The sequence below is a fragment of the Canis lupus genome, chromosome 29, assembly GCF_048164855.1.
Source record: "Canis lupus baileyi chromosome 29, mCanLup2.hap1, whole genome shotgun sequence".
NCBI classification, from domain to species: Eukaryota; Metazoa; Chordata; class Mammalia; order Carnivora; family Canidae; genus Canis; species Canis lupus.
Window position 1 is genome coordinate 38,225,650 of NC_132866.1, and position 12,710 is coordinate 38,238,359.

The 12,710-nt window shown below is 39.7% G+C and overlaps 1 long non-coding RNA gene across 1 annotated transcript in view; it reads left to right on the plus strand.

Annotated features, from left to right (window-relative positions):
• The window catches only part of LOC140621210 (uncharacterized), a 72,428-nt gene extending 60,078 nt beyond the window's left edge, over positions 1–12,350 (plus strand). Inside the window, exon 4 of the long non-coding RNA XR_012020954.1 lies at positions 10,551–12,350. This is a non-coding gene — a long non-coding RNA (uncharacterized lncRNA). The remainder of the gene's footprint in view (positions 1–10,550) is intronic.
• The last annotated feature ends 360 nt before the right edge of the window (positions 12,351–12,710 follow it).

Sequence of the window (12,710 nt, forward strand, 5' to 3'; positions counted from 1 at the left end):
TTGGATTTCCAACCAGCTCCTGGGAGACACTGATGCTGCTAGGAGTTCACATCTGAATAGCAAGATGGCATCTCCACACTCATTCTAAGCAGCATCTGGGCCCCTCATCTTATCCTCTGCTCAACAAGCCTGTACAGTTCCTGGTTGGTCCAGATGCCAGGACAGCAGGAGACTGAGGCAAACAAGAAGAGAATGGATGAGGCCAGACCCATCAGATCTGGACCAAGAGGCTTCTCATTAGTTCTGAGACCTCAGATGAGAGCCTGTTAAGGCTCACTGAGAGACTCCGTTTTGTTTTCCACACCCTTCTTCTCTTACCTATACCCAAGAAACTCACAATCTATGGGAAAGTCCTGAAAGCAAATTATTGCAGGAAATACACTGAGTTTGAGATGGGGCCATAGGGATAAGGAGAAGAGGATCTGCTCTTCCAATAAGATCCTGGGCTCTGTCTAATGGCACTGTACACCTACCTCAACCAGGATAGCATCCAGTATGTGAGAGGTGATCACAGCACATGTAAAGAGTGCCTTAACTCAAGCTAAACTGCTGGGTATAAACAGGGACAAGACTTAATCCTGCTCTCAGAAATCTTACAGATTGTTGTAGGAACTGGAGGAGAAATGCTCTGATAGGATACGTATGGAGGCCTGGGGGTATATGGCAAGGATACCTCCTATTGTCACTGGAGTGGAAAGGTCAGAGAAAGCTTAGTGGAGAAAATGTATCTAAATTGGGGCCTGCTATAAACATCGGGGTGTAGGTGTCCCGGCGTTTCATTGCATCTGTATCTTTGGGGTAACGTGGATGGAACTGGAGGGTATTATGCTGAGTGAAATGAGTCAATCGGAGAAAGACAAACAGTGTATGTTCTCATTCATTTGGGGAATATAAATAATAGTGAAAGGGAATAGAAGGGAAAGGAGAAGAAATGGGTAGGAAATATCAGAAAGGGAGACAGAACATAAAGACTCCTAACTCTGGGAAACGAACTAGGGGTGGTGGAAGGGGAGGAGGGTGGGGGGTGGGGGTGAATGGGTGACGGGTACTGAGGGGGACACTTGACGGGATGAGCACTGGGTGTTATTCTGTATGTTGGCAAATTGAACACCAATAAAAAATAAATTTATTATGAAAAAAAAATTAAATTGGGGCCTGAAAAGCAGCAGGAGTTAGTCAGGTAACAGCAATGTATGTGAGTGAGTGAGTGTGTGTGTGTGTGTGTGTGTAAGGATATTTAGTGGCGAAATTCCGAAGAGCACTTTATATTTCATAAGATAGAACTAAAATTATTTGTAATGCTTAGCTAACTTTAGACAAAAAAGGAAAAAGTGAAATGTCCAGGAGTCAAAATGAGGATTTGATGCTCAGAGACCTTTGGGGCAGAAGTTGGGAGTCTCACCTTTGTGTAGGACTGGAGATCAGATGTTGGACTGTGCTGAGGAGAAGTGGCTAGAACTGAGGCCCCTGCATAAAGTCTAGAGCCTCAAAGAGCTGTCCCTTCCGTTTAATAGAAATTAACATACTCAAGAATTCTGTAAAAAAATTTCTGCCAAGGGAAGGGGAGAGGGGAAAGTCATCCATGAAGAATTGAAATGTCAGGTCTGTGCACATGCAGATGTGCAATCCAAATTTGTACTACCAGCCTGGTGTGGGAATTCCAAGTAGAGAAATAAAATAACTGTTCAGGACCATTAAAGTCCTACATTTTTAGCAGAAGCAAATGTGAAATTATTGCTGTAGGGAAACTTTAACAACCTGAGGGTCAAGGGAGTCTCATAGAAAAAAAATAGCTTCACTGAAGATGAGCTGACAATGGGAAATGTAAACCAACCACTCGAGAAAGTGAACCACAATGAGACAGAATCCACAAATGAAATATAATTAGCACCTTCAAAAGTGGAAAGAGTACATTCATCTGAAAAGAACAATGGTATAAGTATATTTCACAGTACTAAAGAGATAAGAGGATGAATGAAAACCACAATGAAAAGATTAGTCAGAGTGGAAAGTGATGAAGTTCTTTAAGTGAAAACTATTGTCATTGAACGTAAGGACCCAGTGGGTAGGATAAAGCACAGATTAGATACACAGCTGAAGAATTAGTAAATTGGAAGGTAGTTCTGAGGAAGTCAAACAGAATGCATCACAGGAAGGAAAAGATATGGAAAGATCAGCTAAGAGATGTGGAGAAGAAACCGAACTGATTTCTTGAAATGTGAGTTTTAAGGGAAAATAAAGCAAATGAAGGACCAGCAATACTTAAAAGATAATAGCTGAGAATCTTTCAGATGTCAAGAAAAATATACATTTTCATTTCTAGGGAAGCACAGGAGTTCTGAGAAGAATGTATAAAACAGAACCATACCAGATTAATTAAGACTGGAAGATATGAAAGAGACGTAAATTCCCCCCCCCCCCCGAAGATAGTATACCGACAAAAGATTGTTTACTGCAACAATTAATGCCAAAGCAAAGGAATAATGATATTTTCAGGAAAACAGGGATTGAGTAAGTTTCTCCCTTAGAAAGTCATCAATAAATTAACTACCAAAAAGACAGGCTGTAATAAGGTGGATATCAAATGCAAGATAGGAGTCAGCTGCCAGGAATAACAGGACTAAAAAAATGGCAGAAAAATATTAGAAAATCTAAAAGACCATTGACTGAAAAATAAAAGAAAGAAATTTTGGAAGGCTTAGAGATAAGGTGCAATAAAATGCTAAAAAGCAATAACATGGTAGATGAAAGAGTAGAATCAGAAGTGATGTGTTCCAGTATTTTTGTAGTGTTCAGGAGGTAGGTGATTAGTTTTATATTTATGAACTTAAGTATATAAAATAAAAATTCGAGGGTAACTACAAAAATGGAAATAGAATGCAAACTTCAAAACCATTAGAAGGAAAAATAAATTAAAATCTAATCAATCTGATAGAAGATAAGAAGAAGTAAAGAAACAGTGAATAACCTGGTAAAGAAAAAGCATCAGGACACCTGGGTGGCTCAGAGGTTGAGCCTCTGCCTTTAGCTCAGGGCGTGATCCTGGAGTCCTGGGATTGAGTCCAGGGAGCCTGCTTTTCCCTCTGCCTATGTCTCTGCCTCTCTCTCTGTACCTCCCATGAATAAGTAAATAAAATCTTTTTTTTTTTTTTAAAGATAAAGCACCAAATAGGACGGTGACAATAAGTACAAATATTGCAATATAAACTCTAAATTTGCATTATAAATCAAGGGAATTTTATGTTTGATTATAACAAAGAAATACAAGACTTAGCCTTAAACTTCCATCTAAAATAAAATGACAAATGTCATTTGTCTTTCTTTGACTGACATATTTCACTTAGCATAATACCCTCTAGTTCCATCCACGTTGTTGCAAATGGCAAGACTTCATTTTTTTGATGACTGAGTAGTAGTATTCCATTATATATATACCACAATGGTATATATATCATTGTATATATACATTGTATATTGTATATATATCCACATCTTCTTTATCCACTTATCTGTCATGAACATCTGGGCTCTTTCCATGTCTTGGCTATTGTGGACATTGCTGCTATAAATATTGGGGTGCAGATGACCCTTGGAATCACTATGGTTGTATTCTTTGGATAAATACCTAGGAGTGCAATTGCTGGGTCATAAGGTAGCTCTATTTTTAACTTTTTGAGGAACCTCCATACTGTTTTGCAGAGTGGCTGCAACCAGTTTGCCTTTCCACCAAAGGTATAAGATGGTTCCCCTTTCTCCTCATCCTTGCCAACATCTGTTGTTTCCTAAGTTGTTCATTTTAGCCATTCAGACTGATGTGAGATGGTATATCATTGTGGTTTTGATTTGTATTTCCCTGATGCCAAGTGATGTTGAGCATTTTTTTATGTGTCTGTTAGCCTTTTGTATATCTTCTTTGAAGAAATGTCTGTTCATGTCTTCTATCCATTTCTTGACTGGATTGTTTGTTTTTTTGGGTGTTGAGTTTGATAAGTAGATTTATAGATATAAATAGATTTTGGATAGATTTTGGATACCAGTCCTTTAGCTGAGAAGTCACATTTGCCATTATCTTCTCCCATTTCATTTAGTTTCATTGACTGTTTGCTGTACAAAACTTCTTACCCTGATAAAGTCCCAATAATTCATGTTTGCTTTTGTTTCCCTTGCCTTTGGCGAAATGTCTAACAAGAAGTTACAGTGGCCAAAGTCAAAGAGGTTGCTTCTTGCGTTCTCCTCTAGGATTTCTTGTGTTTTTGATTTTAGACATTCTAGCAGATATATAGTGATATCTCATCATGGTTTTGATTTGCATTTCCCTGGTGATCAGTGATGTTGAACATCTTTTCATGTGTCTGTTGGCCATCTGAATGTCCTCTCTGGAAAAAAAAAAAAGTCTTTTCAGGTCCTCTGCCCACTTTTATTAGATTATTTGCTTTTTTGGTATTGAGTTGTGAAAGTTCTTTTGGAACTTAATATTTTGGATATTAACCCCTTATCAGATATGTCATTTGCAAATACCTTCTTCCATTCCATAGATGGCTTGTTTATTTTGTTGATTATTTCCTTCACTGTGCAAAAGCTTTTTATTTTAGTATAGTGTCAATAGTTCAATTTTGCTTTTATTTCTCTTGCCAGAGGTGACATATCTAGAAAAATATTTTATGGCCAATAACAAATAAATGATTGCCTATGTTTTATTCTAGAGATTTTATGGTTTCAGCTCTCACATTTAGGTCTTTAATACATTTTGAGCTTGTGTTTTATTTCACTCATGTGGAATTTAAGAAACAAAACAAATGAACAAAGGGAAAAAAGAGGCAAACTAAAATCGCGGACTCTTAAATATAGAGAAAAAAAAAACTGGTAGTAGCCAGAGAGGTGGGTGGGGAGATGGGTAAAATAGATAAAGGGGAGAACCTTTGTTTTGATGAGCACTGAGAAATGTATAGAATCACTATACTGTATACCTGAGACTGATATAACACTGTATGTTAATTATACCAAAATAAATAAATAAAATGGCAAAGAAAAAATTAAACGGAGACAAAAAATATACCATGGAAATACTAGCCAACAAAAAGTGATTATAGCAATATTAACATTAAATAAAAGGTAAAGCATTTTGGAAATTAAGCCATTTAGTTCTTAAAAATAAAAATATGTCTTTTCTACTAAGATATAATTATTCTCAGCTTAAGTGTCACTAACAACATGGTCTCAAAATCTAGAAGTCAAAATTCATAGAATTACAATCCTAAAAAAATTTATAGCCACAGGGGGAGAAACCAATGAGTCAACTAGCAAAGCAATAGTAAGGGTAAATAAGATTAGAAAGATTTTTAATAAGTTTGATCTTATGGATATTTATATAAATTCTGCATTCAGCAATGAAAGAATACATGCCATTTTTAAAAATTATGAGCATGTTTTGTTTTTCTTTTTTGAAAATCTAGTTTTAAAGCCATGACTTATAAATGCCATTTATTACAGTGGGAGCAATATGACTCCGCCTGTCCTGAGAGTCGGGTCTCTCCACTTATTTGGGGGAAAGGATGCAAAGCACAGCAGATGCAAGGGGGGTTTCATATATGAGATAAGCATGTGAGTTAAAACAACAAGAATGTTACATAGAATCAAACTCATCTAGGTTTGAACTGCAGCGTTATTAGCTCTGTGACTTTGGGCAAATCCCTTAGCCTGAGTCTCATCTATACTCATCTGTATAATGGGCCTAATAATAGCACCTGAATTTAGTGCTGCAGTGAGGATCAAATAAGATACTGTATTTTAAGTGTCCAGCTTCATGTCTCTCTGCTCCTAAGTGTGTAATAAATGAGCTGTTTTCATATTCATTTCTATTACTCGAATGTCCTTCACTTCTGTATCAAATCACTGAATATGTTATATTGTTGTATACTGAAAAATCCCCTTTTCAGTTAATCAACTGTCTTCCTTCAAGAATTTGGACTCTGAGTTAGAGCTGTGTCCTGAACATCTTTTTGTTTTGAGGTATTTCTTGATGTGTTATGACAAAATCAGTGTACTATTAATTACATAAGAGAAGTGAAGAGCCTCAGAAAAAAAAGGTAGATTCAGTTATTTTGGAGGAAACATGTCAGCAAAATAATGAAAGGAAAGGACTCCTCAAAAATTTATTATAATGAGGACTCCACACATTGGTGGGCAGATATTGAAATTGTTATGAAGGCCAATAGGAGCCATGAAGTGTTTTTAATCGTAACTCCGAGTTTGGAGACATTTCCATCTTATCCACAGCAGCACAAGCATAACATTGCAGTGCAATTAGAACAAAGGGAAGAATTTTTTGGAAAATTTTCTTTCTATCTTAACACCAAAGTCCTCATGCAAAACCTGGCTTTGCAGACCTATATCCTCCAGATTGATAAAAATTCATTAGACATGAACTGTGGGAATTCCTTCTGAAATGTATCCATCTTGCCTTTCAGGAGCCAGAATAATGGTGACCTGATGCTTTTGTTTCAGTGCTGATGCAATCGCAGCCTAGGTCTGCTTTCAAAGCACATCCTGGTGGGACAGATTTTCCTGGAGGCCCCACATTCACTAGATTGAAGCTGTGGGGTTCTTGCCAGGATGGAGAGCTGAGTAGGGGCTTGGAATGGAAGGCCCCTGGGGGAGCTGGTGTCCAAATATCTGTTATCAGTGTAAATAAGGTTTTATTCAGAGCTGTCCTGTACCAAATGTCTTAAATGCCGGGGATGGTGAGCGAGGCAGGGGTCTCTGCTACCTTAGAGCTGTAGCCTGGATGGACAGTGGACCTATGGGGCGGGGGCACAATGCAGTGTGCGTCTGAAGACCACGCGGCCACTGCGGCATGTTAGATGGTAGGGTGCCCTAAAATGGCAGGGAATGTTGCTGGACACAATCCTGACAGCTGCAAAGGACAGGTCCATGTAGTGGGGTCCAGGTGTGGAGAGCTGCAGCGGGTGCTAGTATAATTTTGAGGACCCACCTGAAGACAAGTGCCAGGTCTTGATAATCTCTGCCACCTCACAGTGTAGTTCTTGGCATTTACTATGGGCTTCAATGGCTTCTTATGTGGTGGTGCTCAGGATAACATACTGACCTATATTGCTTTAGTGAAGGAAAACATTAGGCCTGGTAATATGTGGGGTCCTCCAGTCAGAAATGTGATGTCACCAATGCTTGAGCAGGAGCCCCCAGCACACAAGTGACAGGTACTTCTTCATTCATCTTATTGCTTCTAGGACACCAGGATTTAGCTATCTCTTTGCACTTGGTTAGGGATTTGCAGATTATGCGATTTAAGCTTGAGGTCCTGGAGGTGAGCTGGGGTGGGAGGGCAACTGTTTAGCAGTCTGGATGGTTGTGCTGATGTATATTTGCCAAGAGCCAGACCTGCTTCAGGGGCCTGAGGGACCTATGGTGGCTCTAATCTGAAAATACAGCTCATTTCAGCCAACCATTCAATTGAGGATATTGTTCAAAAGCTTTGATCTTCACTAGAAGTCAAAGTTTCTGATGCCTCCCGTGCTGGGGCTTATTTCAGGGAGAAGAGTGGTCAGCTTCCATTGTCTCTACCACTTTCTAGGTGCTGTTTTGGAGGAGCAGGGAGGAGGATGAAGGAGAGATCACAGGTAGGGCGGTGGCCTCCTAGCCAGGGGGTTCATTCTCTCTGAGCCTGAACAGTGGTAGAAGCAGATTTTTCTTTTGTTGGCACCAATGAGTTTCAGGGAGAGCTGGCTGGAAAAGGCTCTAACCAAGAGAGATGCTTCTTTATTCCAGAGGGCTCCCTGGCACTCCTTCTCTAATACCTAGGATTCAGGAGATTCTTATTACTGGTCCCTCTGTCTGTGCAGGTGGACCTTTGGACAGAACTCCACACCTGCTACTCTGTCTCTTTCTCCTTAGTGACCTCCAGCTGGTCTCCAGAAGCATCATGGCTTCTGGAGCTGAGATCCTGGGAGTGGACTGGCTCTCTGCTAGCTTTATTCATCTTGTGCACTGCTTGTTGTAGGTGTCTCAGGGGTGGGTCTGGCAGCAGCCCAAGAGCCTCTGAACTTTTGGTAGCATCTCAAGGCTTAAGGGAGGGAGTGTCATCACCTGTCTCTCTCCAGTGGGGTCCCTAGTTCTGTTCGAAGATGTGGACTCAGCATGCTTTTCTCTTCCCCACTCTTGGAGTCCATTAATCATTGGTCAGGCTCTTGTTCAAAATGGAGGCTCTTCTCAAAATTCCCTTTGTAAATTCTTGTGGTGGCATTTCAGTGTACAGTCTCGAACCCATTGTTAATTTCAAAAACTTCAACTGTGACATCCTGTTACATGTGAATTGGGATGATAGTTTCCAATTTTTCTTTTATTAAACTGATAGGAATGTCCAAGCAGAAAGTTATGGAAATCACTGGTCTGGTCTTTTTGCTGCTTACCTGAATTATCCATTGTAGAAGAATTCTGGCCTTACTAACCCTCAGGTTTCTTGCCTTACAAATTGCAGTAGAAAAGCAGAGCTCAGCTTTTGAGACAAAATCCATCATTTGGCAGCCTGGTTTCCAAAAGAAAGTTCCAAATAATTCTCCTTCCAGATTCAGACATTCCAGATCCAGTCATAGCATAAAACGTGCTTTTTCTGTTTGGTCAGTCTGAGTTAAATTACTCTGGGCATTTTTGAATTTCATGAACAGGAAAAAAATAAACTTTTTCAACTTGAAAAATAAATGGAAGCCATTCTTTTTGGCGGCAGATAACTCCAAAAGATGTGACCTTTCAGAGTTCATACTGCCCAAGTGGGTTGTTTCCTTGGAGGGCTAGAATCTGCATGAGTTCAATCAAAAAATGTCAAGAAGAAAATGTTAAGTGATGGAAGAAGAAAAAATATTTATAAGACAAGTAAACGTTGGAGCCAATTATTCTCCTTGATTTCCTGTAACTTGCTCTATGCCCAGGTTTCAATGTTGTTCAGAATGTTTTATGTCATTTTAATAACCAAAATAGTTTTGCTGAATAAATATAATGATTTTATTTAGAAACAGTGATTATGCTGGCTAAAAAATAAGTTTCTATAGGAAATGAGATAAATTTATAGTTGCTGGGGAAGATGGATTTGTGTGGAATATTGTGTAAACAAATCCAAATGGCACTTTTTCCCTTGGTGTATTTTTTTGGTAATCAACCTACCAGCTTCTGGAAATGGACCATTATGCAGATTTATAAAATACAACTAGATCTTTTCACCTTGGAATGTTTATCATTCTTTTCCCTGGAAATAAAATCCTTAAATGAAAATCTCAGTGGCAATGCTCCATGAAGAATAAGACCATAAATGCTTCACTTGGCAAAAGAGGTTAAAAAAAGAGTAGAGCTACTCAAAGAAATATTAACTCAATTTTGTGGCTGAGATATTATGGATTCTCTCAAGGACTATATTTTACTGATCCTTTATTATAGTGTTGCTATGGACATTGATACTTTTATTGCTCCTCCCTGGCTCAGTGGTGAGTGTAGGGGCTTTCATGAGGAGCAGATTGCTTCTCTGCCTCTGATAGGCACTTCCCTTCTCTGCGTGAGACAGACGAAGCGCATGAATAACCATGGCACAGAGGTGAGGCATGTTGTGGATTTGCAGAGGGACTATTACTGTCCAAAATTTTAAAGTCATCTTGGAAGCTTACAAAACAATCTCACATTCTGTAAATATTTATTGAGTGCCTGCTATAAGCTAGTCACTCTACATTCATCATTTCATTTGAATTTGGAATGCTTCACCCAACATTGTAAAGTGAAACTCCACAAAGATTGATAGTCAAAAATGGCTTCATGATAGCTCTTATCTTTCCTGGAACCATGCATGAGAAATCCACACAAAACAAGAGGTCATATGTCAAAGGTCTGGGAGACACCGAGAAAAACGCTGGGGGAAAAAAAAAGAAGAAGAAAAGAAAAGAAAACCTAAGAGCAACAATTTTGAAAACCAAACAAAATAAGCCCAAAGCATAGGACAGAACCCTTGGTCGCAAGAAAGTATTTTGCAACTTAAAGGAAAAGCAAAGCAGAGCATCTTGAGAAACTCACATTTCTGAGGCTAAACCACAGCTGGAACACAGGGAATAATTTCCATCCCCCAGAGAGGATGCGGCATCAGAGCAGTGGTACACGGGGACCAGGTAAGAAGACCCCAGCTCCACAACCAAAGGATGTCGAGAGCCCTCTAGGGCAGCCAGGAGAAACCAGAGACCCCATCAGCCATCAGAAAGGCAAGAACCAATCTGGAAACCAGACCACCCAAAACAAAAGGTATTAAGTCAACAAGTCAATAGAAGCTGGTTTAGAATAGTCCTGTGTAAATACAGTGGTCTGGATTAGCTGGGCATGAGGAATGAAGGGAAACATTGGCTAATGCCCTTCCAAACCCACCAGGCCATACTGCCCTCTGGGGGCTCCTCTTTTTTGTCCTTACGTTTGTTTAATGTTCAAGAGCATTACCTTATGTGCATTCCTGAATACTATATATTTGGACACTTGACTCTATTAATGTTTTCATGTATCTTTCCCAGGGTCCTGTAATCCAGAACTGGATCAACCATGGATTCCCTTGTCTAAATTCAAAAAGGAAGAGTGATGAACCGTGCTTTGCAATTCATTTTTTTGGGGGGGTCACTGTCACCCCCCACTTGCATGGATATAGCTAGAATGAGAGGGGTATGGAGTGTTGGATTTATTGGCATTATTGTTAATCTAGAAGCTTAGAAGGAAGCTGAGTGAATCCCTTGCCTGCTCCAACTCTTCTTCGAGTGTCTATAAATTCCTCAGTGATGAACTGAAATCCTCCTAGGCTCAGAATTACTGAAAATTCTTCCCCACCCTCCCCTGCCTCCCACTGATTAGCACAGGGATGCCACAGTCCACTGCTCAAACCTGGTTACCTGGGTCTCCCAGCGTGAAATGACATCTGCACATAGAGGCAGACCCACCATGTGGGTGCAGTTCTCCTGCTGCACCTCTGCTTTGGTTTCCTGGTTTCACTGAATAGTCTTATCATCTTTGATCCACAGACCGCTTGCTTTAGACCTCAAATTCTCACCAGTCAGCCCCGCAGAACCCTCCACCGCACAGGGGAGGAAGCAAAATTTCCCCCAGTCTCTGTGTGTCTGCCTGCCTGCAAAATGGGCAAGGCAGCTTGGCCGAGCTTTTGGCTAACCTCTGTTTGGGAGTCCTCTCCACGCAAGAGTCATGCGGCTGCATGCCTCACTTCCTCAGCCTCTTCAGGTCTTTACTTAAATGTCACCTTTTCAGTGAGCTCTTCCCCAGTCACCTGATCCCAAAGCCCACACCTTCTCCAACCGCAAACTCTCCTTCTCACACTGCTTTAATATTCCCTTTAGAATAACACCCAGTGCTTATCACCCAGTCACCCCCACCCCCCCGCCCACCTCCCCTTCCACCACCCCTAGTTGGTTTCCCAGAGTTAGGAGTCTTCCATGTTCTGTCTCCCTTTCTGATATTTCCTACCCATTTCTTCTCCCTTCCCCTCTATTCCCTTTCACTATTATTTATATTCCCCAAAGGAATGAGACCATATAATCTTTGTCCTTCTCCGATTGACTTACTTCACTCAGCATAATACCCTCCAGTTCCATCCAGGACGAAGCAAATGGTGGGTATTTGTCGTTTCTAATGTTGGCAAATTGAACACCAATAAAAAATAAATTTATATAAAAAAATTTTCCCTTTAGACCTGTTACTAGACAATTGACAAAAAGATACTTCTGTATCTTTTTCATTGTTTGACTCCCCCCATGGGGTTCTGGTAAATGGGTAACCATGACAACAAATGTCTCTGCAAGGCAGGGTGGGGTCATCCCACTCCCCATGTTTGCGGGAGGAGTAAGTATCCCTGCTTTGGCCTATTGCAAGGATGGCTGTTTGACAACAGGCTGGCAAATGCCTGAGTATTTCACAATTTGCTCTTGCAGACTAGTTTGAGCCAGCTCCAGCACACCACTGGCTCTCCCCACCCCAGGAAATCCCATGCGGGTGTCCCATGAGGCCATTGGTCTGCGTGTGCTTTGTTCACTGCTATAACCTCAATGCTCTACATAGTGCTTGGCCCATAGTAGAAGCTTCATAAATAACTGTTAAATGAATGAATGAGTATAAATGCATTACTTTATAGAGATCGTTGTATTTAAAGAACAATGCATTCTGTCACTTTTACTTAAGATTATAAGAAGAGCTGTGTCTATGCCATTATATGTTGCTTTATACTATTTTAATGGTGCTATGATGGTAAATATTTAAAGTATAATTTGTCATATTTTTATTCAAAATTTAGGTGAGTTTAACCCCATTTAAGAAATAACACTATTATAAATATCCTTGAGCATAAATACATATTCAAATTAATTAAGTGAAAAGTAGTGGTGTATTGTTTAAGGTTAATAAAGTCATACTATAAGTATATGGGAAATAAGTTTGTGAGGATTTCAAATGACATTCTGAAGCTAACATGATATAAGAATTTTTGACCAAATTTATTCGATATTAGAATATATTTTTTAAAAATATAATGTGAACCAGTACAGACAAGGAACCTAAAACACTGAATCTCTTTAAATACAATTTTAATATGTAGAGTAACTATCACAATCAATGAAGAATGTACATTTAAAGAAAGTGATTTGAGGGTAAGTTGTTACAATATGGAAAAAGTCATT